This window comes from Indicator indicator, chromosome 11, assembly GCF_027791375.1.
Source record: "Indicator indicator isolate 239-I01 chromosome 11, UM_Iind_1.1, whole genome shotgun sequence".
Classification (NCBI taxonomy): domain Eukaryota; kingdom Metazoa; phylum Chordata; class Aves; order Piciformes; family Indicatoridae; genus Indicator; species Indicator indicator.
The window spans coordinates 8,145,733-8,152,917 of record NC_072020.1 but is presented as its reverse complement, the minus strand read 5'-3'; positions in this window follow the sequence as shown (position 1 = coordinate 8,152,917).

Below are 7,185 nucleotides of genomic sequence, written 5' to 3'. Positions count from 1 at the left end.
CTGGGTGATCAATTGGACTGGATGATCTTGGAGGTCTCTTCCAACCTGGTTGATTCTATGATTCTATAAAGTTTTCCCCACCTAAGTGCTTTGTTACTAGTGTCTGTTCTTCAACTGGAGGTACTGGTGCTGGAACAGACCTGTAAAGTCATCCCCTCTGCCTTGGCCTCCGTATCTATGGTATCTACTGCTGATGCTTCACAGGGAAGCTGAAATACAGAGCAAGTAATTTTTATGAAAAGGTGCCACAAGGGGTTGTACATCAGACAATGTGACTGAGTTACATCTCCCAACTTCCATGATCTGACTGTTAGGTCTTTTAAAACAAATACTGCCAACCTTTGATGGATTCTCCTACTACATATGTGCTGGCATCCCTGGCATGTTTTGGATTTAGTGAGGCAGGGTTGACGTTTTCCATTTTCATTTTAGCACTTCCAAGTAGGTAGTTTTTACCCATCCTCCCACCAACTACCTGATCCATATATAGATTTGAGGATCAGATTCCATCTCTGACTGAAAGGGATGGAAGGTTTATTACCAATGAAAATGACAAATGGTAGTGTTTGGGAAACTGGTCAGTTGTTTCCCATATATCACAGGAGCTCATTAATTGGAAGAGTCCTGCTATTCTTCACAATATATTCTTCTGTGTGTGTAGCTGGATTACTCTTATTCCTCCTGTGCTACGTCAGCAAAGTCATCTGCTGGTTTCATGGCATACTTCAGATGGAATCAGCCTACTTTATTTAAACCAGCTATTTTAATTGCTTACATTAAGGTGGCTGATGTTGAGTGGATTAGAGATTGTTTAGGAGAGTGGTGGGAGCTCTGGCAGGAGTACTGCTGCAGGCAACTCTCTTAAATTTATTCTTGTTTGAAAGGTAACCATCTCTGTATAATCTTAAGTGATAGTAAAACCTGTGGAAAGAAGCAACTGGCCCAGATTTGTCTTCTCCCTTTTTCACCAGGGTGTTCAGTAGTGCTGTTGTGAGCCTGCTCAGACACACTAGAAGATTTAATCTTTTCCAGTTAAGTCCATCCAAAATATTTAAAGGCTCTGTACCTGCTTTCAGGCTTTGTTTACAGTGCCTTAAGAATCAGTGCAGATTTTCCAGGGCATGTGAGGACTTAAGAGGCTGCACTGTGCTTCTCCTCTGAAAATTTGCACATATGTTGTGTTGATTGCGAATGTTAGTTTTTGAGTTTGGTGTTCAGCCCACACTAAAATCACAATGCTGACATTGCCTTTTATGTTCTGTGTATGTGAAGGAATTGTGCCTTGCTGCTTGTGTGCTTAAAAAGGAAGGCTTGTGGTCTGTTACAATTCAGTTCTACGTCTGCATCCTCCAACTTGAAAAAGCAGTGAGCTGTCTCTCACAATTCTGAGCTCTACACAAGATGTTTTTGCATAATGGCCATCACAGTGATCCTTGTTCAAATTTGTGCAATAAGAATACCAAGCTTTCTACACTGAAGGGAAGAGAATACTGTGTGAAATTTTGGAGAGGTTATATGAAACTGTAACAAATCAAAATGCTGGTAGTGCCTTTAAGATGGAAATAATTTCTTTTGTTATGATCTACTGCTATAAACATAAGCAATTCTCTAGATATTAAAGTTTATGCTGTTTGGAACTATCACTTTTAATACCTTTGAGAATTTAACTTTATGATTACTAAATCGTGATGATAATACAGTTGTATAGATACAAAATGAAATTTTTATACAGTTTTGCCTTGAATTTCCATTTAAATGGTTTTAAAATGCTTAAATGCTCTTTCCATTGTCTTTTTGAATCTATTACACTTTTTTTGTCTTAAGAACTTTCTAAGATATTTTGTAATAATTTTTAAAATAAAATAAAATATTAATAAATAACTTGTGTGTCTTCTTTCTGCTGCTGTGATTTGATATCACCAAGTAGTTCTCCCAGAGCTGACCACAGGAAATAACATCATCTTTATTTCTGGTCTGGAGGAAGAGGCTTGCATTGTGTTTGCCTGTTACTGGGGAATAAGGTCCAACTCGCAAAGCTGGATGTTCTCCCTGCAAGTTTCTAGGAGTAGACATCTGATAAGGTCAGTACTGCCTCTTACTGTACAGCCCAACCCAATCAGTTTGCAATAGCCTGTGTGTGGTCTATAGGTTACTGTGAAAAGTGTAATGGGATTAAGGTAGACTGTGTCTTTACGAATGAAAATGCTGCTAGACACAACTTGAGATAACAAAGATTCTCTGCATCCTTATCACTGATGTCTCCACTGGGGACTTGCCCTGAATTAGCAAGGTGTGAGGAGCACAAACAGGCACCTGCTTCATCACACAGCCTCCTTCATGCTGTCTGCAAGAACCAAGCAAGGCTGACTGTTTGGCTGGGTTTTAGATTTGATATCTCTTTGGATTCAGAATTCTTTGCCTCATGAAGTAAGAACAAGGAAGGCCAGAGATGTTTTTGCATCCTGTTCGTGCCGTCCGCACGCTGCGGTTGTCTGCAGGGGAATCGGCTGAGAAGCTGCAGGAGAGAAAATTGCCCACAAGAGGGCAAAGGTAATCCTGCAATTGCACTCTGGTCTGGAGAACGTCGCCCTCTTCCCATCTGTACTTTAAGTGGAGTTGAAGCCTTCATGTCTTCTTCTTTTGTCAGTGTGGCTATGAATTCAACCGTGCATTTTAGTGACACTGTTTCCAACCGTTTGCTTATTTCTCAAAATGTAGCCTGAAGGTTTTTTGATAACAGATCAATATTGTCTTAAGGAGATACTTCGTCTAAGCAGTTTGAAGGGGCTTTATTTTTATTCCTTCTGTTTTGTAACCTGTCAAGAAACGTTTTATTTTGCAATTCCTTTTTATTACAAACTCGAGTTTCAGCTGCTTGACTACACTTGCACCTATAACATTGTACTGTGGCTTTGAAGATTTTTGTCATCTGTGCTATGCTGTGGTTCATGGGTGGGGGTACCTGAGCACTTCCTGAACTCTTGGGAAGTTAGGAAAGCTTATTATATTAAAAAAAAAAAAAGCATGCTGAAAAATAATTATAGTCCACAATCAGAAATGTTGGCAAACATAGCTGTGAAGTGTGCCAGAACGGACTTCTTGCAATTCCAGTCCTCTCCAGGCAATTCCAGTCCTCTCCAGGCACCTCAGCAAAACTTGATTTGACCAGCCCACGTGTCCTGATCACTTAATCAGTTTGTTTGTTATGAGCTGTCAGTTCTTGGCTCAATGTTAGAATAGGTCTGGGAAAGTAAAACAGGCTTGGCTGTTTTGAAGTAGGCAAGTCCTAAGGTGAGAGTTGGGGCTTTACAAGGAGACAACAGCAGAAGCATGTACATGACTCCTGTAGCATGACTCACGCCAACTGAGGACAGCAAATATTCAATCAGATTCCTGCTGCTAGCTGTGCTGCATAAAACCATGTAGTATTCTGCAGTGCTAAGTTTGAGGTGTACTTCAGAACTCCTTTTCAGTCCACACTTGGACTTAATGAAAGCGTAATATTGTAAGACAAAAGAAGGATGAGTGTTTTGTTACTATGTCCTTGCTTAGAGAATGGTGGAATGTTGCTCAAAATAATGCAAGTCTGTCTGCACTGCAGCCCTCCTTGCAACTGCTTCCTTTGCAAAAGCTGTTAGTCTTCCAAAAATAACAGTAAAGACATCATTCTGAGATCTGTGTTCATGTTGAGCTGTAGGTAAGGAAAGAACAGTTCCTTAGTTGTTCTGTGGTCTCTGCACACCACTAACCTAGAGCTGCTACCCTGGTGTGAGCAGCAAGGCATCTTCAGAAAGGAGGAGAGTCTCACTAGGTCTGCTTTTACTGTTAACACCCACTTCCACTCTCCTGTGCCTGTCTGCTCTGTTTTGAAGGCTGAAGAACACTGCTGATTGATACATTGTCAAAGCCTTCCTTCCCATTCCTGTCCCTCAAATCTAAACTTGCAGTTCATAGCAATAAAAGCCTTGGCTAAAGTTCTGCCTGTTAGTTTCTCAAAACAGTTGGGATAAAGTAGCCATGAAGGTCTATTGAGGGAGTAGAAAACAGCTCTGGAAACAACTGTCTCATTAAGACAAGCCTGTCTGTTTTCTGCCTTGTAGTCCTCTTGCTCAGAAAGGCATGTTTTATGAATGAACAAATGTAGTCCTTGACTTGGTGCAGTTTTTTAATTGCAAATGCTTGTTACTGGCAATTGTGCCTCTCATTTGGAGGGAACAAGGGTGTAATTTTTTCAGCTCTCATGCATCATAAACTGCTGAGCATGAGGTATTAATGGAGTGCTTTGCTGCCACTATAGCTTACTAGCTACAGCTGCAGCATTGTGTTCATTTGGCTGGGGTTTGTGGAAAAGGGGGATGCAGACCATTAATTTTGTGTTAACAGTGATTTACAGATGTAGAAATAACCGTGCTAGATGGACAAAGTGCTTCCAATTTAAAAGGACCTATTATACCAGCAGAGCTGTTACTTGTACTTGTGGTGGTACACAGCCACCAGCACAAGTCCACCTCATACAACCCCCAATAATCTCAGTAAAAGAAAATTGTGTTAGTGTAATTGTGGCTGCTGGCAGGACTGTACTGGGGGTGTGTGGAAATCATACCCTACCCTCACAGCTGGCAGGCAGATGAAATACAAGGAAGCTGAAGTAGATCCTTTTGGCTAGCTACAGGCTTTCAGGTGCCACACAACTCCTAGCCTGGTCTCTTCCTGTCCACCCAGCTATTGTATTAGCTCTGTTCACTGCTGAGATGCAAGTGCTGGAATTAACAGGTGAGTGTTGCCCCACATGGGAAAGCAAACCAGGAAACTCATCATCCCTCGCCTGAGATGTTTCAGCTGGGAGGCTAAGCTCCCTTGGTAGTTAATGGCAGAAGAGGCACATCTAGAGAGTGAATCAAAGGAGAAAGGTAACTCCTGCACTTTGAGCCACTGCTGCTGTGATTCACTGTTGTCCTGCTCTGTCTTCATTGAATACAGAAGGGAGAAGGTCTGGGAAGTGAGGCTGGCCCATGCAGATAGCTTCCACATCATGCTGTGCTCTTCCCTGGAAGAATGACATTCGCTGTCTTTGGGCTGTAAAAACAGTCTGTCCTTGTATGCCTAAGTGTTAGGTGCCTCTAAGTCTACACCTGTGGAGGGTTTTTTTCCCCCCACGTTTCTAGAGTCTTGCTATACTTCCTCCTATGCCAAGAGAGGGGCTGCTTATCTGCTGTTGCTCTTCTGCACAAGTGCAAATAGGTAGGAAAAGAACAAGTGATTCAGACATACCTAATTAAGCAATCAGTCTACAGTAGTAGCTTGGTGATACTCATCCCTGTGGGAAAGAATGCCTCACCACTCTGCTTGTCCTACCCCATCATGCACACACACCAGCTCCATTTCAAAAGCTGGCGTATTCCTGTTGTCTTTCTGGTAACTGCTTCATCAGCCACAAAAACGTGCAGCTGTTTCTGTCACCACCACACATTACTTTGTTTTAATTCTCCCCACGCATGCAAAGAACAGAGCTTTCTGTTCCTTCTCCTCTGTGCTATTCCCTATTCTCTAGGTGCTTGGTTTGCCATCCAGTTGCACGGTCCCAGCCTGTAGGCACAATTCTCTGGAATCACAGCCAAGAGGGGCTCTGAAAGTGACAGTATGTGGCAGTGCCTCTGTACTTCAGGCAGGACTGAAGTAATTTTAGGACCAGTCAACCTGGGGGCTTTGTAGCACCAGGTGCTGACCCAGGGGACTAGTTGAGGCTGGTGGGCACTGGGCTCAGGGACAGGCAGAACTCTGGAGTAGCCAACAGTGGGTAATCAGTCACCTCTTGAAGGGTCAGGCATAGGAAGGAGCAGCCAACAGCACTTACTGATTTTCCTGTTTTCCAGAGGCTGCTGTGCTGGAAAATGTAATCATCCTTCTCCTTCCCCAGGAGAGGAAAATGAGAAGCACCAGTGCAGCTTTTTTACCTCCTTCCATGTAGCTGGGTTAAACAAGGACTGGGACCAGGACTGGAAGCAGGAGCTGCCTGCTCCCAACAGACTGGCCTCACAAGTGTGCAGCCCTGTGCATCTGTGGAGGAGCAGAAGGTGTGCCAAGTGCCTGCACCTGCACTCCAGTCTGAAAACTTAAACATCCTGAACAGAAGGATTGCTTAAGAATACCCTAGAGCTTTGTGGTGAGAGTTCTCTCCTGACACCTGGGTGCAAATCTCTGCAAGCAGAAAGAACAAGATGAAGGCTTCCCACAGAGGCTCCACTTCTCATCTCACACAGCCAGCACCACGCCCTAGATGGCAGCCCAGTATCAAGGTCACCAGAAGGGCCCAGTGATACCTAACTGCAGCTGTATTTTTGCCCCTCAGCAGAGCGATGGCCAAGGCCACTGGGCAGCACACAGCCTCTCATGCTTAGCAGCAGCATTTCACTCCATGCTATCTCTAAGACTGGAGCCTTAAGCAAATTTAAGTTAAATAGGGCAGAACATGCAGTAACTCGATGCCACATTCTGCAGCCTCTGCTCAGAGGGCATCCTCCCACAGCTTTATCAGAACAAAATCTTAGACACATGTTATGAAGCATACACAGAAAGCCATCAGAAGAGAGACTTTTCTATCACCACAGGCAGGTCTGTCCTTTAAGTACTCACACAGCCAGAAACTGTTGACATCTGCCAGCATTTCTATTGGTGCATAAAGTGCTCACATTAGTTCCTCCTCTCCTAATCTTTCTACTAATATTTACACTTGCTTTTCCTCATCTTCTCCTGCTCTTTTTTGTCCTAATAAGTTCCTAATCCTCTCACGGGACACTAATCAACAGCCCTGCCCCCTCCCCTCTTCATTGCAAGTTATCTTACCTCCTGTCCTTCTGTCCCCTTTATACACCACAGAGTAATTTTTTTCCAAAGACTTTTAGGAGCAAAGAACTCATTGCTTTGCAGTTCACACAATGCAAAACACAACCATTGCAGAGCAACAGAAAAAGTGTGCAAGCTGACACCTAGTCCTCAGTCTCTTGGTCCTCAAGCTTTTCAAAGCCACCCTTCCTCTTCTTTTAAAAGTTTTCTTTCCCCTTCTCACCTTCCCAGTTTCTACTTGACTATTTACTCTCTAATTTAATCCAAGCCCCCAGAGCTCAAATATCAGGAGGTCATTTTTGTAGTATGAAATAGTTTTCACTATGTATTTTCTTCTCTTAA